This window comes from Pinus tabuliformis, chromosome 6, assembly GCF_031772625.1.
Source record: "Pinus tabuliformis cultivar Carrire ecotype Pingquan chromosome 6, CPIR1, whole genome shotgun sequence".
Classification (NCBI taxonomy): Eukaryota; Viridiplantae; Streptophyta; class Pinopsida; order Pinales; family Pinaceae; genus Pinus; species Pinus tabuliformis.
Genome location: NC_142292.1, coordinates 1,926,569,667 through 1,926,593,570, shown reverse-complemented (window position 1 = coordinate 1,926,593,570; position 23,904 = coordinate 1,926,569,667).

The window sequence follows — 23,904 nt, the reverse complement described above, 5'->3', positions numbered from 1 at the left end:
CACCCTTCAGTTTTTGAATTCCTAACAAATACTGTAAATACGGTGGATTCCGAGCGAAACTTATCCAATATTGAAGAGACTATAGCCATAAATATCTCGACTAAAACAGATGTTGTAGAGAATATTTATGTCGGCAAAGGTTGTTCCCCTTCAGAACTGGAAATATATAACGCTCTTTTTCGCGAATTCAGAGATGTCTTTGCTTGGTCATATGATGAAATGCCAGGCATTGACTCGAGTATCGTTGAACATGAAATTAAAATGTATCCTGATGTCAAACCAGTAAGACAACGGCTTCGGCAGGTGCACCCCAAGAAAGCCGCTGCCATTAAGGCGGAGGTTGAAAAACTTCTCCATGCTGGATTCATCTACCCGGTTCCTCTAACCGATTGGGTATCGAATATTGTCCCGGTTATGAAGAAACAAGGGACGATAAGAGTGTGTGTCGATTATAGGGATGTAAACCAAGCTTGTCCAAAAGACAACTACCCTACACCCTTCATCGACCAGATAATTGATGAATGCGCCGGATGTGAAATCTTTTCATTTATGGATGGATTCTCCGGGTATAATCAAATAAATATCTGCCCACAGGACCAGTCAAAGACTGCATTTATTTGTCCGTGGGGCACATTCGCTTATCGAAAATTACCCTTTGGTTTGAAGAACGCAGGAGCGACGTTTCAGAGGGCAATGAATTATGCCTTCCATGACATCAAGAACATCGTTCAACCTTATCTCGACGACCTTCCGGCTCATTCGCGAAAGCGGACTGATCATCCGCAGCATTTAAGAGCGATATTTCTACGTTGCCGACACTACAAGATAAGACTCAATCCGCACAAATGTGTGTTTTGCGTCGGTTCTGGTCGTTTACTTGGCTTTGTAGTCTCTAAGGATGGGATTCGTCTCGACCCCTGTAAGGTTCAGGCAATCATTAATCTGCCTCCACCTTCAAATTTGCTTCAGATTCAGAAACTCCAAGGGAAAGCAAACTTTCTGAGGAGGTTCATTCCAAATTACGCAGAACTTGCTAAAGGTTATACTCGTCTTTTGAAAAAGGATGTACCTTTCGTCTGGGACCAGGTGGCGCAAGCTTCCTTTGATGCTCTGAAAGATTGTCTAGTAAAAGCATCATTAATGTACGCCCCGGACTATCAAAGAGATTTTAACCTGTATCTGGCTGCAGCGGATACGACCATTGCGATGGTTTTAGTTCAAGAAGTCGATGGAATTGAACATCCTATATATTATTTAAGTAAAAACTTAAATGATACGGAAAGTAAATATTCTTATGTTGAAAAACTAGCGCTTGCAGCTGTTCAAGCGATTCAAAGGTTTCGACATTATGTCCTCTTTCGGAAAACTACCATCTTGTCAGATTGCAACCCCATGACTTATATACTGTCGCGACAGTTGCTGGGGGGAAAATATTCAAAATGGATAGCGATCCTTCAAGAGTTTGATCTGGAATTTGTAAAATCCAAGTCAAAGAAAGCTCTAGTTTTCGCAGAATTATTGTGCGATCTCCCATCGTTGTCCAACGATGAAACATCAGAAGAGTCAATCGTGGACGAAAGTTTGTTTCTGATATCTACAAGCGATGAGTGGTATGGAGATATCATAGTTTATCTCCAAACCCAAAAATTCAGGCCTAACACCTCTCACTCTGAACACAAACATATACGATACCAAGCAAAAGACTACATGATCGTCGGTGATACACTTTACCGTCGTGGTATCGATACAGTTCTGAGGAGGTGCCTTACCCATGAGGAGGCCGAAAAAGCCCTGAATGAATGTCATTCAGGCGCGTGTGGGGGGCATCAATCTGGATATGCAACAGCACAAAAAATCTTACGAGCAGGATACTTCTGGCCAACCATGTTCAAAGATTGCATAACCGCAGTCAGAAGTTGCCATGCTTGTCAAATTTTTGATAGCAAAACCAGACGACCACCCGCACCTTTACAGCCGATAGTTGCTGTTGGGCCCTTCGCCAAGTGGGGCATCGATTTCATGCAATGTAACCCCACCTCGACCGGGGGGCATGGGTATATTATAGTCGCTGTTGACTATTTTACCAAATGGGCCGAGGCGATGCCTACATTGGATAACACTGGTGAAACAGCTGCCCTTTTCTTTTTCAATCATGTAGTCGCCAGGTTCGGCGTACCACAGGCTATAGTGACAGATCATGGGTCGCATTTTCGCAATCACATGATGGTCGAATTAGCTGCCAAGCTAGGGCTATCTCACGACAGCTCTACCCCGTATTATCCGCAAGCCAACGGACAAGTTGAAGCAATCAACAAGGTCCTGAAGCGTATGTTGCAAAGGATGATCGAAGTTCATAAAAGAAGGTGGCACCTAATCCTGTACTCAGCTTTGTGGGCTTACCGAACGTCAGTAAAGAATGCAACCGGGTTCACACCTTTTCAGCTGGTGTATGGCCTGGAGGCAGTCTTGCCAATCCAGTGCGAAATTTCGTCGCTTAAACTCGCAATTGATCTCCTCCCCGAAACTCCAGAAGAAGAGGCTCGTTTCTTGGAATTAATCCAATTGGATGAAACCCGTCGTGATGCCGCTTTGGCTAACGAAGCCCATAAGAAATGAGTCAAGGCTCAGTTCGACAAAAGTGTCAAACCCCGTGTCTTCTCAGAAGGTGATTTGGTCTTGCTTTATGACCAAGAATCCGATAAATTGGGAGCAGGTAAATTCAAATCCTTATGGATGGGCCCCTATATTGTTAAAAGGGTGTTAGCAAAAGGAGCCTACGAGTTAATGGATTATGACGGAATTCCACTGGCGCAGCCCCATAACGGGCTGTACCTCAAGCGTTACTATGCTTAAATAGTAACCTGCATGCTTTTGTTGTATTTTGTTTTCGCTAAAGTATTTGTTCTGGTCGAGTGATCCACCTTTTCCATTTGTTGCAGATGTCGAACCTTCTGGAGACATGTGTTGGATATGCCGACGGAGCGAGTCGTAGTTCGCGGAACCTATCCTCCGCAGCTTGGGCCATTTTTGATCCAAGCGGCGAGTTAGTAAGTTTCAGAGGTGTGTGTATTGGGCAATCAACGAATAACATCGCTGAGTATAGCGCGTTGATAGAACTACTCTCTGATGCCATCACACGTGGCATACGCCGACTAATTGTCAGGCTAGACTCACAGCTCGTAATACTACAACTCAATGGTATATATTCTGTTCGCAATCCAGCTATTTATCGCATGTTCCTAAGGGTTAAGATCTTGGAAAGACAATTTGATTCAATTCAATATCAACATATTTCCAGAAACTTAAACACATTAACTGACTCATTAGCAAACTATGTGTTAGATAGACATTTGCAACATTTATAAAAAGGACACATCATCAAAGATTGTACATATGGATAATATAACTCAAACAGAATAAAACTCGAAAATCAAAATATATATAAGCTGTTTATAGTTCATACATAATGTTCTGTAACCAAGACAAAATTGGTCATATGACCTAAAACTCAAAAAGTGCTAGGGGGCACCCTAGCCTAGTGGTGCTCATGATAGCACGTCACGGCCTGTGCAATCATGCGCAAGAGACGAGTCCATCGTCTAGGCACACCAGTAGTATGCCGCTGCAGCTGTAAAGGTAACTCATCGATCCGTACATCCGGAATACCGAGAGTAAGGCTCTCAACCTGCTCCTGCACAGCTGAAAGGGTCTCAGTATCGTCAAGGTCGCGAAGAATAACTCTCCTAGCAGGCTCCACTGCCGGGGCAGCAACTGGCGGTCTCGGACGAACTGCTGGACGAACAGGACCAACATCTGCATGCACCCAAGAGTATGATTAAAAGTCTTGATAGAATAAAGCACAGCAACATTATGAATAAAACAGTAAACAGTAATATGGTCAAAGAGTTTACCAATAGCGCCCCACTGTTCGCCATCCGGTAGCACCAAATCCGGATCACCTCGGAAATCCATACCCACATATGGATACTCGGAAAAGACCATCTCCTGGCGCTCGAACCACCTGAAAAAGGCATCAGTAAAAGTAATCTGGGGTTGACCAGCATGCCTAGACATGTGACCGACCCACCTCTGCATGCGTGGCTCGGTCGGAGAAGGCAAGTCGAGTATAATGTACTGAGGCTGCATCAGTGGGATTTTCTCCAAGGCAAAGGCAGTCAGAATAGAACCAAATCCAAAGTTCTTCAGCTTCCCATCCTTTACCTTGGTCAAATGACTTTTCATCTGAACAAGTATTGCATCGCACCAGTTGAATACTTTCGGTTGGAGACACTCCAAGGCGTGCTGCACATAAGATCTGTTGGCAACATGTAGAGCTGCGCTACCGGCCATCCTACCAATGGTATACAGAATGGACCTGAGAAACCTGTCAGTAATCTCACGGATAACAACCTTGCCATCTCTGCTCGGCTGGGAACCTTCCCTGCAGTACTGGCGAACATAATCTCTCACGGAGTCGGTCCCCCGGGCCGTACCTGACAAAGAAATGGGGGCACCTCGCCTTGACAATCCAGTCAAGAAGTACATGTCCTCTATGGTCAAGGGGATGGACTTTCCCCTAATTTGGAATACTTGGTTAATAGGATCCCAAGCATCAAGCATATACTGCAGCAAAGTGATCTGTGCTCTCATACTAGAGATACGGAAAAACTTCAGCAAGCCACAGTTCCGCAGCGCGTTCACCGTGACAGGGTCATGGAGGGCAATCATGTCCTCCTCTTCATGTTCTCGTTCTCGCCATGTAAGGGACATTTTGTTCAAAGTTCCCTGCAAAGCAAACAAAAGAAGGAGTAAGTTCCTGAATTTGGTGAAAAACTGGCGAAAATTCATCAAAAAATGAGCCAAAAACTCAGTTTTCTGAGCCCAACGCAGGCAGAGAGTGTCCCACCTGCGCTGAAGGTCAGGCTGCCTTAAGGCAGCTTGACATTCAGCGCAGGTTTCAAATGGGAAACCTGCGCTGAAGTTAGGGCGCCCTGGCAAAACCCCTGGGGCTCAGAAAAGTTGAAAAACAGGCACAGAACTGAAAAAGGGAACCATGAAAAGAAAGAGCTAGGGTTTAGCTCCTACCTGGTCTAGACGGCACCGAAAATCGTCCGCAGAATCTCCCGGAATCAGCTGGTGAAAGTCAAGGGGGAAGAGGCACCTCCAGAGCTCCAACAAGCCAAATGCAAATGAAATGGTAAAATGAGAGGTAAAAACACCTTTTAATGGCTTTTTACGTAGTTCAAAGCAAAATATTAGGGTTATAATCTCATTTTCATGCAGATATTATTCATTTCTAACAAATTTTGTTGCAGCAATTGAAAATGCAGTACTATCCTTGAAAAGAGAAAAGCTAGTAATGGTAAAAAATCAAAATTTGACCATATATTCGAGCAGTTTTAGCATAAAAGTTCATGCTCGTTAAAAAATAAAAGCAAGATCCGAGCAATTTTAACGCGGTCTTCATGCTCGTTAAAAAATAAATATAAGCAGTGAGCAATGTTTCCTCCAGAGTTTAAGCTCATTTTTAAATAAAAAATGAACCTATCCCGGTAAATAACCGCTGTGATCGTAAACTTATCAGCCATAAAAAGCCTTGGTCGTGTTTTGCACCTGCCACCTCCACTTTCATTTGGCCGATCGTTCACCTCCATATGATTGTTTACCCATTTTGAGGAACAGCTGCGAAGAGTGATTTCACCTAGCCATCCTTGTGACACTGCCGTGATTGGAAAATTCCAACCTGTACCTGGAATCAGTTGCTATCCCTGTTTATCACTCGTTCCTCAAAAGACGAGTCTTCTTTAAGCTCTTTTCATCTGACTCATAAAATATGAAAAGATTGCCGAGTTTTGGCCTTCCAGCTCGTTAAAAGGACCGGAAGAGCTATCCCTCCTCTAGATTTTAATCTTTTTGGACCTGAGGGATTATTGCACAAAAAGATCGAGCGCTTGTTTGATTCGGCTCGTTAAAGATATCGAAGACTCATCCCTTTTGTATTGTTTTATACTTTTTCGGACTTAAGGGATTAGATGACGAAAATGGAATTTTGGGAGTTAACTTTATGTACCTTTTCAAACTCTCTAAAAATGAAAAGGACCGAGTTTTCCTTGTCGTTAGACTCGTTAAAATGATCAAATAGCGACAAACTTGTCTTTAGACGAGAACGAGTTTCCCTATCGCTAGGCTCGTTAAAACATAGCGATGGGCTTGCCCGAAGGGCAGGTTATAGAACAAGCATATGTTATCCTCCTCAAGCTTGACAAAAAATAAAGAGGTACTGGTCAGAAATGACTGGGGAAAAATTGGGAGAACCTCAAAGCTTTAATGGTAGCAAGTCGCTCTTGAACATGACACTTTTCCTCCGTATCACATCGGGTTGGGTTGTTTCATTCACCGGTATCATCACCATGGTCTCGCCAAACCATCCACATTTGGGGTAATGCTACCGATCCATCACATCAGTGTCGTTATATGTTCAAGAGATGTTGTTCAGAAAGAGTCAACCGTGTCCCATCCACTGCCATACATTATCCTTCATCTATTCATGACCGCCACCTTGAATCATATTTCACAGATTGTTTTCACCTCCATTAAAATCGTTAGCTCCGTTCCGTGTCACTGATGTGGGATTCATTAAGGCCCTCCTTTGACGGATCGCTTCTTGTCGACTTCAGCTCATTATTCAAGAAGTTGATCTAGGAACACCCCCCTCAGTACTTTGAAGCTTGCATGCCTCAATGGCAAGTTTCTCACTTCCGGCGACGGGTATACATCAATGACCTTCGACCAGAAGATTTTGCGTGGTGTTCGACGCCAAGTCCTATATTCACACCACGTGAATTGTACTGCAGTACCTTGAGGGTCATTATCATTATCGATGATTCCTCTCGCGCTTGTTAACGGTTTACATCATTGACCGGTAATCAAGCGATGTCTTTCCATGTTCGACTTCAGTGCAATTCTCACATGGATCGACTTGTACTTAGAGTGAAGATCGAACGAGTTTGAAGACCCTGGATCTAGTTTCATCCATCCGGGCTGCGATATATATTCAGGAAATAAAGACATTGACATGTGCAGCAGATGATCATCCTACTCAAAGGATGATAATTTCAGCAGAGAATTATCAGTCTACCATCAGACGATTGTCTGTTCTATGTACAGAAAAATGTATTTATAAAGCTAAGCATGGGAATGCCCACCTCAGCTAGATCATGAAAGCAGAATGAAAAATAATGTATTGTATTGTATTTTATTACAGGTCACCTCTCAGCGATTGAATGAACTTCGGATCCTCCTGATAAAGCATTTCACCCGATAAACGACCTCATACTTTAGGGGGAAACTGTTATAGACATTTTTGTGCCTTACAGCATGAAGCATGAAATGTCCATAATCTAAGGGATCCAAAGTCCCTAAACATGTTGTTCCTACCCCTAGAGGAACAAGGTCAGCAAACCACAGCACTGAATAACAGTTCTCCACCTGAAAACACTCAAAAACAAGGCAATTCTGGATCATGTCAACTGCTCCACTGAGCATCTGCGCTGAATGTCAAGTGCTCCACTGTCTACCTGCGTTGAATGTCAACTGCAAAGAAGGCTACCTGCGCTGGGCAAGTTTGGACATGTGGCACAATCATTCCTCAAGGTGTCAATGCCCAGGATGCTTCCAAAATGACACTTGGATCAACGAATTCGACTGGTGATGAGTAAGAGGGTATAGATCTCCAAGTGGAAGCAAGAACCTCCAAGTGGATTCAAGAACTGAAGAATAACTGAAGTGAGAGAGGACACTAGTCAGCTCTCAAGCTGACTCATCTTTTCTCCAAAACCCTATATATAGATCTCTCTCATGAGGTCTAGGGAGGCTGGAATCTTGTGAATGTAAGGAAGTGCTGTTGGTTTGAGTTTAGAACTATTGGGTGATTTGCTTTGAAGGAGGTGAAGAGGAGATTTCTTTCTGCTGGGAAGGTGATGCTGGATTGGGTCTCTTATGGTTGTATCACTTCCTGAACTTTACTTCTTCCATTAATAAAGCATTTGAGGTTCTTCTATATGCATGTGTCTCAATGATGTATTGGTATACTTGTGTATTTGATTTATTCTAATCCTTGAATCAATTATGAATGTATGCTTCTTGTAGTTTGCCTCTCTTGCCATTTTGCAGGATCTTGGTGTAGCTGGGCCAGTGAAAGAGCAAGAAGCTGGGAGCAAGCAGCAAGGAGAGAAGATTGGATCAACCATTAGTGGAAGACATCGGTTAGTGGATCTCTTTCTCCCCTATTTTACTTTCATAAAGAAGAAATCTTAGATAGCTTTGCTTCGATTGTTGCTAAGGTAATATCACCCTTAGAGTGGGATAGGGTCATTCCGTATTGGATACTTTTCCCAACAACATCAATGGGAAGGCCTAAAGGAGGAGGGAGAGAGAGAAAGGTTATTATGCTGAGATTTTTCCTCTGACCAGGTCTGAAGATCCTTGTGCCTCCTGCACTTCCCCCATTTGTACAGGAAACCTTTTTTTCCTTGTGTGTTGATGTTCATCTACCACTTGTGACATCATGGAGTAAGCCATGGAAGGAGTTTGTTAAAGGCTTGAGGCTGGACGAGTCCGGAAGGAAGCTTTGCTTGGAGCCAGCGAAAGGTGACTCAGGTGAAATTATTCCTTTTCTGTACTTTATTTGTCTATAATAAAGGAAACACATGTCTTGTTTCTTGATATAAATCTTCTTTATGTTTATGATATTCATGTTAGAATTCATATGTGAATGGTTATTATATTTCATAACTAATTACCTTTCTTTATAACATGAAGATGGTTTCTTTATAAGGTTTTGTCCATATACTGTTGTGCTCTCCAGAATTGGTTGTTTTGCAGGACAAAGGAGCAAGAGGAACTTGAAGAAGGGCTTGGACCCTAAAGGACCTTCTCAAATTTAGGACCTAAGGTATGCCCCCTTATCATAGAATTTGCTTATAATAGCTTAATGGCTATGTGAATGTGTGTTTCTCTGTATAGACAACTTTCAGTCTGCTAGGGTTTCAACCCAAAATCCCTAGGGGAACATTTCCCTTAACACTCAGAAAGAATTTGAAGAAACGGAAAGATGTTTTTGTAGTTAAGTATCTTAGGAAGAAAAGCCTCTTTCATTTTTTAAAACTGTGTTCTCAGCTGCTCGGGAAGCCTTCTGGACATTGACTAGTAAAAGCAAAAAATAGAGTCTTTTATGCTGAAACAAGCTGCTTCAAGGGTTTCGTAGCACGCTACGAAAACTCCTAGTTCAGAATCCCCAATTTCGTAGCAAAGCCAGTGTAAATTCTAGGTTTTGGGCTACAAAAACACCTAGAGTGAGTTTTGCACTACGAAAACCTTGACACAAGTTTGACACATGGAACTTATGTTTCATGTGGGACCAATGATAGGCAAGAACAGAGGATTGAGCCTATTTTACCATACCAAAAAGACTCTCTTTTATATCTTAGGCTCTAAAATAACCATGGAAAGACTAGACCAAGACTAACATCAATCCTTTGGATTCAAACTGACGTCAAAACACATGGTGAGGCTTCTAGGACATGGAATGAGGCTGTGAAACTTTTTTTTTTTGGGAAAAGAGAATGACACTTATTGAGATGAGATGACTCAAAACCTATAAGACTATGACTAGAAACAAGGAAAACTTTCCAAAGCTTAGAAACAAAAATTTTAGGGTGATAACAGTGGCTCCACTAGGGATAGTGTGCCCTTGTGGTATACTAAGAACTTGTAGCTCCAGTGCTGCTATCCATCCTCTAGAATAAAACTCTGAGCTTCTGCCCAATCTGCTCCTCAAGCCTTTCATGATTTCTGAAAGAAGAATTCAAACTGTACCTACTGAAATAGATGCTCAGTCAACCTACCCTGAGCTTATTTGCACATTCCTACCTACCCTATCATCTGCAATCTCCACTTGTAGCTCAAGGAACATGAAATTTCCAATGAAGCCAGTCATCGATCTGATTTTACCCTTGAATCTCTTGACTGCATTCAACCTCAAAATAACCATGATAGTGAGATGACCAAATCAACTTATAATGTATATGATCTTCATAATGCAAATGAAAATGAAATACTGATGTGCAAAACTTTTCCATGTATTCATTTATAGGGTCAAAGAGGACATGGTTATTTTGATGATCATCATAACATTCTATATCTTCAGACAACTGATTCTCAGCCACAAAAAATTCCTTTGATATGCTATCCAACTTCCTTTCTGCATGATTCCCATAGACAATGTAATTTTCCTCACTATTATGATCATTCTTTGAAGTAATCTGCTACAAGGAATTACATAAATGAACAACCTTTTCCTCTACCTGAGGGTTATAAAAAATTTCTTCCAGTATTTCTTCTTGGTGTTTGAAATTATTTTCATCTTCATTATGATCCGAAGACTGACAAGTTTGTTGCATCTCTACATTAATCTTGGAGGATGTAATATAATTTTCATAAGTAAACCCCTGCTGATTTTCATGTTGCATTTCATGGGATGTTATCCTTTCTTCTTGGTGTTGAAATGTATTCTTATGAAGAGCTTCTAAAATTTCTTCATCCATGAATTCATCATCATCATAACAATCCTACAAATATTGAATAAAACTCGTAGGATGTTTACAGCAATCTTTGACCAGCAATAAGGAGGGATGACACTCTTTATACATGTCATAGAATACATCATGGAAATCAGCAAGATAATATAATGAACCATTTTCCAAGCTTTTGTACCAAGACCATGCTTTTCCTTCTAAAGTGGTCATAAACATCTTCATGAGACAATCTTTAGGGAATTGAACCTTAAGACTGCGTACATGCATATGGAGCCTAACCAAATGAAGAGCAGCATTGTCCTTCTTTTCATCTTTGAATATTGGAAGATCATCTAACCAATCAACCTTTGGCATAGGATTTGGAAAACCAGGGATATGAGACCGATTCATAGGGGCATACCTGGCATTCATTCTTGCAATGGAACTCACCTTGAAACCTCATCAAGCTACTGATCTTCTAGCAGTGGAGTCACCTTCCAATTTTTTATTCGATGTGTGGAGTCGCTAAGGTAGATTGTAGCCTTAAAAAGAAGTCTAAGCTCCTGCTACCTTCAGAAGTTCAGCTTCTTAATTTTGGGAAAGAATAAACTTCAGGCTCTCGGCAAGACGCACCAAAATATTATCTAAAAATCAATCCCTGAAAGGCTGCTGATTAGGTATACCTTGAGTAACTATTTCAAACCTACTTTTGGTTGAGGCTTAGCCTCCTCAGCCTAAGAGGGCTCTCTCAAAGCGTTAATGATTTTGATTAAAGATATGGATAAATGGCTAACTCTATGGTTTGTGATTGTATATGTTTATAGGTTGAAAGATGAAGGCTTGATACCATTGGGCTATGGAGTCAAAGTATTTTTTAGTACCATAGCAAGATCAACTTAACATGAAGTCAGAGCATAGAGAGTTTTTATACATCAACAAAACAAAGATACAATGCAAGGAGACACAGTTTATAAATACATGAAGGAAGTTAGAGCATCATTGATGAGTTCTAAGTAACATGTATTCATACCACTGCAAGTAAGTGAAAGAGGAAATCCATGAGACAATAGGACATTAAAAACTCTATTTGAATCCTGAGTAGTGAAGCCAAAACATTCTACCTAGCATGGAAGTCAAGGCATTATAGAGTTCAAGTGTAGAAATACAAATATAAAACAGTGAAACACAGTTAGTTTATCTATGAAGGAAGTCAAAGAATCATTGATGAATTCTAAGTATCATTAGTAAACACCACTGAAATGTAAGTATTGGAAGATGCCATCAAAACAAGAACATACAAGAACTCTTAATGAATCTTGAGTTGTCTAAGTAGAAATTCTGCATGAGGTTAAAAATATACACAGTCTGCACATAGAGCAGCAACTGAGCCAAAAAGTCTCCAACCCTTTGCTAATTCAACCTCTTGCTTTATATATAGCATCTAAAACATGTATTCTTTCATCCCTCATCAAGAGAATTGGAATTTTCTATGAATGACACCTATTCTAACCATAAAACAAACCATTAATTAGAACTAGTTGTTAAGTAGCAGTGCTAGTGACCTAATACAACTAGGACTGTAACTCCTTATTATGATTACAACAACCTTATCTAAACATTGAAAGCATTCTTTGACAGCTGCAACCTCATGAAGTCGAATTTTATGAAGCCTCCCACGTTGTCACCTTATTGTTGATGACAAACCCTAGAAATTAGGGAACATGTTTCCCTGTTTTTAGGTTTAGGATCCTTGAAAATTGGCACGTGGGACAGAGCCTTTATCTTCTCATCCATGACATATTTTATGAAACTTAAGGAGGTTTTTGTATTCCATTCTGTCTGTAACAAAAACCTCTCTTGGTTTTTTAAAACACTTCTCCAGCTGTCCAGAATTTGTCCTTGAACAACACGTGTAAAACAGGAAAAAATTGTTCTTTGAAATTATGGTTTCAAAGGAAGCTTAGTATATCCCAACTGAAAACACTTATGAAGAAAGTGAGATAGGTTATTGTAGTGGGAGGGTTTATGAATAGAAACATCCTTCAAAATTCGAAAATACCTTTTCTTGTGACCAAAAACTGATCTTGAACGGACTGCTCAAACCAGAAGATAAAGCTTGACTTTTAGCAGTTTCGTAGCGCAAGTTTAACCATAAATTTCTCCCACCTCAGAACGAATTTGAAGAAACTGAAAGAGGTTTTTGTATTTAATTATGTCAGGAAGAAAATTGTATTTAAGGTTTGAAAATTGAGTTCTCAGCTGCTCAGCAACCCTTCTGGAAGTTGACTAGTAAAAGCAAAAAACAGAGTCTTTTATGCTAAAACGGGCTGCTTCAGGGGTTTCATAGCGCGCTATGAAAAATCCTAGTTAAGAATCCCTGATTTCATAGCACAGCAAGTGTAAATTTTGGGTTTTTCACTACGAAATCCTTGACACAAGTTTGACACATGCAACTTATGTGTGATGTGGGACCAGTGGTAGGCAAGAACAAAGTATTGAACCTATTTGACCATACCAACAAGACTTTCTTTTAGATATTAGACTCTAAAACAACCATGGAAAGAATAGACCAAGACTAACATCTATCCTTTGGAATCAAACTGACGTTAAAACACATGGTGAGCTTCTAGGACATGGAATGAGGCTGTGATTTTTTTTTTTTTTTGGAAAAGAGAATGACACTTATTGAGATGAGATGACTCAAAACCTATAAGACTATGACTAGAAACAAGGAAAACGTTCCAAAGCTTAGAAACAAAAATTTTAGGGTGATAACACTTCTCACCAATTTTGGGAAAGTTTGGAGAGCTTTTTGTCATTTGCAAAATTTGAAATTCTACACATAGGAAAACTGCCTAAACGCACAAGGCCACCGCCGCTGCGCTTTTCCTAGGGAAACCCAATGAAGAAATGATTTGAATTTTTGGATTTAGAGTGATGAGGACATGAACCCTAGATATTTTCAAAGTTTTTGGGGCAGAACTGGTCCACCAAAAGGTCAAAAAACACCCTAAAAATGACCTTTCTGCCACTTTTTGGACACACAGAAGTAGTCTTGGGAGAAAGATTCAAATTCAGAAATTATAGGTGTTGTGGAAGGTATTCTTAAATATATTTCCAATGAGCTATCATGAGCTCAATTTGGATGTCGGGAAGGCCTCCAAAAGGGACCTGAAATTGGTACTGTACGTTGGGCCAGTGGCGCTGTGCATAGGGCAGATTTTGCACAAGATGTCTATTTTTCCAATTTTGACTGTGTTCATGGATTTTCTCTCATGGAGGATGATTTACCTTTGTAAATGATGAATTTTCATGTAATTATGATAGATAAATAGTAATAGAGGGTAGATCCATTGCTTTAGAAGTCAGTTTGAGCTCAAATTAATCAGTTTTTCACTTTTAGAGGCAGGTTGTTGAGATGCCTATATTCTAGTTTCTTGTTCAGTGTTGGTTAGATTAGCTCCTCATCTTAGGGATTCGACCCCTAAGGATGTGAGGAGGTTGAATTAATGTCTATATATTCTTCTTCTTTCTCATTGTAAAGGGTTGGATTCAGTTGGATGCTCAGACTTTGATTATACACCATATTGTAGCAGTTTAGCAAGAGATTAATAAGAATTGCATATATTTTTATGGGATCCATGTGGTATGGAGTTTTAGTACAATTTCTTATTTTGTGATCATTTTCAATGTTTTTTTGTACTTGGTTAATCATTTCATTGATTCTAAGTGAATGTTTCAAGTTGATAGGTAGAATTCATTGCATCAGTGCTTTGATTTTGGGTACACATTCACCATTTCATGTTTTCTGCAATATAGGAAGGATCTATGGTTTTCACATGATCTTCTTAGCTTCTCACGAGTCTAAAACATCTCATGCCATCAAGCCCTAGAGTGCTAAAACTTATGCCCACCTTGCCCCATTGAACACCTTGCAATCCTGACCTAATTCCCTAGACCTAAATTGTCTAACTCCTCCTGATCTAGTTGTTAGTGTCGGTATCTTCATCCCTTCATCAGTGATCAAATTTCTCTTTTTGCATGCATATTAAGTGTCCCATCTGATCAGTTGCATTCCATTAGGTCATGGATCAACTGATGGTAGTGGTTCATTGTCAATTTCCTTTATGGCATTTACCTGCTGGCCTGTTTTCACATGTTTAGGTCATTTACTGTCATTTTGTTTCATTTCATTTACCAAAATTAGTTTTAGGGTTTTTAGTCTCACTAGGTCTAGGGTTTACCACCATGGTCATCCAAACCTCAATAAAAGGTCAGCAGGCACATGAGGAAGTTTTATAAATTCATAAGATCAAAAAATTCACTAATGATATGCTCAATAAATGGTTTTTACCTCAAAACTCCATTTTTCGGTGAAAATAGGGTTTTTTATTTTATGTACAAATTTTATGTAATTTAAAGTGTTTTCATATGTAATAAGTTCCAGCAACTTCCCTTACTCACCTTTCCAACTCCAGCCACTGCAAACAAAAGCAAAAGCATCAATGCATTAGTTCATCAAGTGATCAAGGAAAGTCAATTCAAATTAAAAACAGAGTTTTAAAGCAAAAGTGACTATGACATTATAGAAGTGGGTTTGAAAGAAGGAAAAATTAAAAGCCATCCATATATAATGTGAAAGGGGTTCTATTCATCCATTTCATTGTGCAAGATACACTTAGAGAGCTAAAATCACGATTTTGAGGCAAATTGAGCAAAGGAAGTTGAAAACCCTATTTTCCAAGAAACTTTTCTTGGCGATGCGCATCAGACTAGCGCTATGCATCAGTGGGTTTCTGCCAATGTTAATTTGCAAGGGCGTTGCGCATCAGGAGGGCGCTACGCATTGGGCCCAGTGCGCTGCGCATCAGTCAAGAAGCTCCCAAAACATTCCAAATCACCCAATAACCCTCATAAATGCTACATTTCTCTTCTACAAGTAAGTCTTCATTGCATTTGAGCTAAATTTGATCTTCTACATGTTTTCTTCATAAGTTTTACATTTTGAAAAGCAAACCCTAGCTTGTCTTCATTATTTTCCATTTCATTGTACAACTTTCACTCCATAACTACAACCAACATCATTTAACTCTTTTCTATCTTACATTGCCCTAAATCAATCCAATAATACTACTTTCCATATCCCACTCCCCTAAAACAACTCATTCCCTTCATCAAACCCTAAATCCCTCACAAAACCCTAGTTTCCTAAAACCTATCCCTTCATTCCCCAACCCCTTTTCCCACTAGTAAAATCTATTCATACTCATCTCCCTTGTCCTCCCTCATTACCATTTTCCACTATATTATCATCACATCACTGCCCCAAGACAAGCACCAAGCACCATGGAAGGAAACAGTGAGTCAAGTTATGAAGAAAAAACACTAAGTGACAGCTCAAGAGAAAGAAATGTACAGCCTAGGAGACCTCATAAGGGTGGAAAAGTTATTAGAGAAGAACATATTAGCATAACGGAACTACTTGCTTGCCCCCTTGTTACCACTTGTTTCAGATACCATTCTTGCTTTGAGTTTTGTGAGATGGTTGAGAGGGTTAAGTACCATCATGAGTTAGCAAGGCAGTTTGTCATGAACATTGAGAATAATGTGGTACACCTTGCTGGGATCAATTTCACTCTTTCACCAGTGAGTATTGCAGAAGCCACTAGAATGCCAGATGTAGGGGAAAAGTGGAACAAAAGGCATAATATCAGCAAGCAGCATTATGAACCATATATTAAGGCCAAATATAATGGTGAATTGAGCAGGGTGTTTCCTTTCAAGTTCTTGGAGGACCAGTATATTCCACTTATGAAACTTATCATCAAATACTTCACATGTGAGGGTAGGTTCTCTAGACTCTATGCCTACCATATCAGATTACTTATGCACTTAACCAGGGTCAGAATGATGAGTATTCCATATTTCATATGCAAAAACATAGAGAGGATGACTATGATCGCAAAAATAAAACCATACCCACAGCAGATCAACCATATTTATCACTTTGCTGTCATCAAAATTGTTGTTGTGCATATATTCACTCTGTTGGGAGTGTCATGGGAAACTTTCATTGCCCATGAAATCTTCAAGGGGCATCAAATTTTTGCAAATCCTCAAGAGGAAGGTGAACCTTCTAGGCAACAAAAAAAGCCTGCAAGAAAAACTGAAGAGGCTCACATTCCTATGTTCATAACTTATGAGAAAGGCACCAGGATGCTTTTTGCAGCTGCCAAATGAGTATTATCTCCACCAGGGGTGGAAGGGGTCTCGTTTTCTTCACCGGATCACAGGAAAATGCTATCTTCACCTGGGATGAAAGGGGCTTTGCCTTCTTCTTCAGCTAAATAGGTACAGGACAAGGAAAAAGGAAAGCAACAAGGGCATGATTAAGGGCCTACTAAAGGGCGGGACAAATATTTTGTTTTGGTTGAGGAAGATGACACTGATTTGGGCTCTCAAAGCTCAAGACTCAAGGATATGATCATCAAAGAGAAGGAGGCTGAAATTCAAGCCTTATCACTTGACCTTGAGAGGGCCAAATGGATCATTAAATTTCTTGAGCAAGAGAACAAGCAACTGGAGGACAAACAAGCAATTATGGAGTTGCAAATAATTAGAGAAACTAGGCAAGTGGCAAAAAGAAGAAAAACCAAGATGACATCCTGAGAGCAAGAAATTGAGGCTGACCGAGAATCATGGTTGGAAAGAGTGAATATCCACCTTGAGAAGCTACTTGATAAGGCTAATAAGGAGAATAAAATGTTGTGCCACATGGCTTATCATTACTTAGCTTGGAATAAAATTTGCAAGACAAGGATAAATGGCGTAAAAGCTAAGTTAAAGAAAGCCTTGAGAGCCAAAAAGGAACAAGACAAACTTAAAATTTTGGCTGAAGCTTCCTTGGCTTAGAAAAGCAATTAGTAAGCTTGCCTCTTGCCAAATTTGAAGCAATTTTGAGAAAATTTTGTCATTTCACAATTTTTAAATGCAAAAAACACCTAAAAAATGCCCTCTGCCACTTTTTGGACCCATAGGAACCAGTCTTGGGAGAAACGATTTTTGAAGGGGCAAATGGACTCCAAATCCAAAAGTTATAGTTGTCCTAGAAAGTAGATAGGCAGAGCTTTCTAGCAAGCTATCTTGGGTGCTACGCATCAGGCTCATGGCACTGCACATTAGGAAAAAGTTTGCCAATTTTGCCTAAAAACTCAGAATTTCGCCTAGTTTTATGCCAGTTTGACTTTTCCTTCTCTCTTGGGTAAATTAACGATGTAATATGATGTAATATGATGTTCCACGATTTAAAAATGATGAAAAATGACTTAAGGAGGTAGATACATCAGTTTTAGTTGGTTTGAGGATGAATGAATCAGTTTCCATAGTTTTAGAGGCAAGCTATTCCACTACCTATTTTTCAGTTCCTAGTTTAGATCTTGTTGAAACATCTCCTTGACTCATGGATTTGACTCTTGATGGCTAGCATAGGTGGTTTGATGCCTATATCTTGTACTTTCTTAGTCATTTGTCAAGGTTGGACTCTTGTGGATGCATTGAGCTACTTTGTAAATCACTTCTGCAGTTTGGAAAGGAAATGAACCAGGGTTTTGCAACATTTTTTGGGATTCTTGTGGTAATGTGAATTAGCATTGTTTTATCCTATGTTATTTAGTTTATCTTATGTGTATATGTGCCATCATCTATCTTTTTCTTCATAACTAAATGAATCAAGATTAAAGGGTGGAATCCATTGGTGTTCAGTGCTCTGCCTTGGGGTTTTATTTAGTTTTAAATGTTTTCTATTGTTTGAAGAGGACTCATGGAATTTGCATGCCCTCTCCAACTCCTAACCAATCTTTACACTTACCATCACATCTAGTTCAAAGTGCTAAAACACTTCCCTACCTCGCCCCACAGAAACCTCTGCAAATCTGAGTTCATTTCCCGGACGCAAAGCTACCTTCCTCATCTGATCCAGCAAAAAACCATTAAAATCAATCAAATTCCTCTGATCATATACCTAGCCTAAAATTAGTATTCATTTCAGTCATCTCAAGCCTTATTTTCCATATTTTCTTTGAGATTGACAAGGAGAGAGCCCTCTCCTGACCTGGTAGGGCTAGCTACTAGGTTAAGCATGGTTTGATGTTACCCTGGAACTGCCTTTCTCAGCCTGGGGTAGATTTAGGCTATAACACTGGCAAAACCCCTTCAAAATCCAATCAAAACTTCATGATACTATACCTAGTAGGTCTTGCTACTTGGCTAAGCATGGTTTGTGGTTGCCCTAGCATTGCCTTCTTTCAGCCTAAGGTTCAATCCAGGTGATAACACAAGGTTGAATCTAGTATCTTAGTAGGGAATTATTTTTCTTTAACTCCTAGATCTATATTTGAATCACTTTGCCTTCCTGCAAGCACAAGAAGCACTGGACTGGCACCAACGTCCACGCACTCGTACCGATTTCATCATATTTTTGTTGTGCTTCCTTTATCTCTATGTTAATATGTTGCAGTGTAGGGTCCTCTTGCAATGTATCCCATAGGCTCATTAACTAATTGAATAGTTTGTCACAACCATGAACTATGACATCCATTTGACCCATTGATTCTTTTATAGTTGCACCTCTTTGTTCCTGAACTTCTGGCAGTGTGGTTGGTTGAAGTTTGAGCTAGAGTTTGGATATCTTCATCTAGAATTCAAAAGTGACTTGCCCAACCTCATATTTGGTGTCATGCACTGCCATGGCTAATTTCCTATCTTTCGTCTTGACCTGTGCATCGTCTAGGATATGCAATTCTCTAACTATTTTGCAGGCTTGTTCAATTTCTGACCCTAGATTTGTGTTGAACATTTGCATTTTCTCCTTCTCCTTTAGCAGTCTTCTCCTCGTAAAACATCTCATTGTTGACTTTAACTTCACTAAGGACCATAAGAAAGCATAGCTCCCTGATCCACAACTCATCTGAGACTCCTTGATGCAATGCATGGAGGGCCTCGAGAAGCAACATGACCACATCGATTCCAATATCCTCGATCTTTTCTACCATGCTGTGGTTTTCCTGATTGTGTGCTTGCAAGGATCCTTTTGTTAAAGGAATGATCCTTAGGTCCATTTTCTACTCTACTTCTGGAACACTCACGCTCTCTTGCACCATTCTTGCTTGCACAAAACTCACCTAGATCATGCCGGCCTAGATTTGCAGCTCGAGCAGATTCTTCTGGACACTCCCTAGTGTCTGCATATAGTGCTGCTCAAAGTGCGACCATAGCTCTGATGTGGTGTCTCTAAACTTATCACTGATCTCATCTAAATCACCCTTTGTTTGTACAATAGGGTCCATTGGGAAATGTTTATCTAATCTCCACTTCTTCCGTGGACCTGTTGCTGTCTCTTTGGTGCACTTCTAGAATTTAAAGGGGGTGGACACATCCTCACCCCCATTGTTGCCCTGTGTAGATGCCTCCTGCTCTATGGTATGCAGAGAAGTTGATGCCTTAACTTCTATTGTGGCTTGCACCTTTTATGTATGTGTCTTGTCTATATGATCCTTTTCAGCATGTGATGTCTTCGCAGCGGCCTTTTCAGAATCTTATTTCTTTTGCTGGGTATCCTTCTTTCATGTGAGTGCTTGCTCTTTTTCTTTCCTCTTTATCATAGCAGAGGTCTGTGTGGAGGATTTTTATCCTACTTTTCTTGTCCTGATATCAAATTAGGTAGGCTCATGCCACTCTTCTGGCCATCCACCCATAACCTCCTACACATCTGTCATGGCCACTAAGTAAGGTAGCTTGTACCATACCTTTTGAGGGTCTCTCTTCATGTGGATCTAGACATTGTGAAAGTCTACCTTAAATTCTGCGAAGGCCCTTAGATGCTCAAACAAGGTGGGAGATAACCTTGGTCTCTGGTTTATATCTCTTGTTGATGTCCATTTCCATGAGTATCCAAAAAACCTTGGATTCTGTAATCTTGTCCGTGTCTTTTGTCTACCATAACAAAGCGAACTTTGTTGCCTCTAGGAGGGTCTCATTCAGCCGAGGGAACAGACTGTCGTTCAGAAGCCTCCATGTCACCAAAACAATTTGAAATAAGAGCCAAGCATAATGGAACAAATGGCTCTTCCCTTTCTCCTCACGAAAGTTTACCAAAAATTCTCTATAGAGATACTAGGCCTAGTTATACTAGACCCCATTCGCACATTGTGCTGTTAATGAAATGACCAGTGCAGGCACTTCATCAACACAACACTTTCACATTATCTTTCCTACTAGGATCTACACTACAAACTATACGACCTGGTTTGTTATGGAGCAGATAGAATATCCACGCGATTTCCTTACAAGCCTGAACTCACTCTTCATACGGTCTTTGAGTTGTTTTTCCTTTATTTTGCCTGCAAACTCCTTTTTCAGGTCCGCTCCTTTATATGGTAGCTTAGTAATCTGATGGATTAACATATCCGTGATGCGGATAGGCTCACCTATCCATGAACACCCATCATGCACTAATGTCAGCAATTATCGCACACACACCGTATTGATGTTTGAGTGGTGAAAATGCGGTACGAATAGCATGTTGAACCCCTCTAACCCATTTCATCGGTTCCACCTTCATGATCTCTGTCTCTTCATAGTATATGTGGGAAATATACTAATTTTTTGCTAAATGTGGGAATTTCTCCTGGTTAGCGAGGTCCCAGTCTTCCATTTTTAACGCTAGTATGCGCGCTATGAGTGCACCCTCAAATGCATCTTTAGCTGGGAGTAGCGGCGCAGAAAATGTAAATTTGCTGGAATTGTGTCTTTGGTCACCTTCTTTCATCCTCTTCATGGAGGCACATATGTCGAAATCACAGTGATTGGTTTATCCTCCTCAACATTGAACTCCTCAATCCCATGGCAAAGTTCCTTTTCTTCTAGATCTAGGGGAACAAAAGGTTGTTGTTACTTGTCAATTTTTCCCTTTTGCCACACCTCGTGTAGATTCTTTCTAGGCAAGTGGCGCACTGGTTCTATGATCGAATTCCTTTTCTTTGCCCTAGAAGCAGATTACTTTGGCCTAAGTGACCTTGGCGTCGTAGGTACTACTGGTGTAGATTCTATGGCCATAGCTTCCAGAGCTGGGGCATCAGACACCACGACCTCATAACTCATAGACTTAGATATCGTCTCCAAAAAAAACTTGGAAAAATGTATTAGAATAATGAGCTAGCCTAGGTGACATGAATGACTATTTTTGGGCTGGGTTGCATGGCACCATCTTGTATGGCACAACGTACTGAGCGTAACTTCATCTATTGCACCCTTGTCAATCTTCGTGTAGCTTATTTACCGCCTTATCCCCCCAGTTCGACAATGTATTTTATAGTCTCGTGCTCCCTTGCAACTGCCTAGAGCACTAAGACTGTCCTGCATTCATATAGTCATTGCACAGGGGCAGGATCCCCCGTATACAGCTCAAGTCAGCTCCCATTCACCTTTCCTAGAAAAGGTTCACCATTTAGTTTCGCAAGTTGAACTACACCACCCTCCATAATTTCCTTGACAATATATGGTCCTAACCAATGCATATGGAATTTACCTGAAAATTTGATGAAATTGCTATTGTATAACAACATAAGATCATTTATCTTGAAGGTGCGAATCTTAATATGGAGATGATGCCATGCTTTTTTGCGTTCCTTTTGTATTTGTTGGTGGAATGCTACTAGAAATTGGCCCTCCTCTAACTCCATTAGTTGCGTGAGCCATTCCTCCAAGGCCTTGCGATCTGCCATATCTATCAAAGCTACTATGCACAAACTAGGTACAATGTACTCCATAGGCATCACCACTTTGACTCCATAGACAAATATGAATGACGTTTTCCCTATCATCTTCCTACATGTTGTTGTACAGGCCCATAGTACTGTAGGTACGTGCACATCACAGTGATTCCGCTACATGTTACATACTGTTGTCAATGCATTCTCCAAAATTTTGTTAAAATCTTCGACTCTCCCATTTTCCTGCGAGTGATATGATGTGCTCTTCTAATGGTAGACCTAAAATTCATTTGTCATCATGATAAATGTTTCATTCAGAAAGCGTGTTCCCCTATCACTCATTAATACTTTCGGGCATCCAAACCATATTAAGACATATTGAAATAAGAACTTTGCTGCAATATTTGTTGCACAGTCCTTCATTGGCTGTGCTTTCACCCATCTAGTTAAATATTCTGTTGTAGTGATAATGTAGCACGCACCTGTTTTCTTTCTAAGTTATTGACTTGGCCCAATAAAATTGATCACCCATTTCTCAAATGCCTGCAAAGATACTTGAGGATGTAGTGGTAGTTCATCCCTTCGTGACGGTTTGCCAATCCTTTCACATGCATTCCACACCTTACAATATACTTTGGAATCCTTCTGCAATGTTGGCCACCATAATCCTGCATGAAAAATCTTATACGTGGTTGCTTTTCCTGTATAATCGCCTCCCACAGCCCCCCCATGAGCTTCACTGAGAATACTATCATGTTCAAATTCTGGCACATATCTCCGCAATATTTCATCTGGCCCCATTCTGTACAACTGTCCCACAATGACGGAAAACTATGTTGCGCAAATGGCTAGTTCTTTTTTTTGTTGAGTCGTATATCCTTCAGGTGCCATCCTTGTAGTTAAGAATTGAATAATGTCAGCAAAATGGTCATCTACTACACTTACTATAAAGAGTTGCGTGTCCAGCAACCCTTCCTCCAAATTACTAGGTTATTCTCTTGTTTCAATCCTTAACAAATGGTCTGGACTAGCATTCAACCAATCGGGCTTCACAATAACTTCAAAATCATATTCCTAAAATAATAACAACCACCTACAAATATTTCCCCCCAACACAGGCTTGTTGACCAGGTACTTTAAGGTAGAATGATCTGTATACATCTTGAAATGTCCCCCTAACAGATAATGCCTAAATTTCTGTAGTGTGTAGACCATGGCCAACCCCTCTCACTCTGTCATTGAATAATTTTTTTAGCCTTTGATAACTTCCTACTTGCGAAGGATATAGGATGGTCTAGTTCACCTTTTCCTGCCTATGTTGGTACCACACCGAGCACAATGGAAGAAGCATCCACATGTACATGAAACTCCTTCTTCCAATCGAGAAATACCAGGATTAGCGCGGTCACCATCTTTTATTTTAACATATCTAAGTTGTGCTGACATTCCTCATCCCAACGGAATGTCACATCCTTCTTCAACAATTTTTCCATAGGCACAGTAATTTGAGCATAGGCCTTAATGCACTTTCTATAGTATCCAGTGTGTCCCAATGTCGTGCG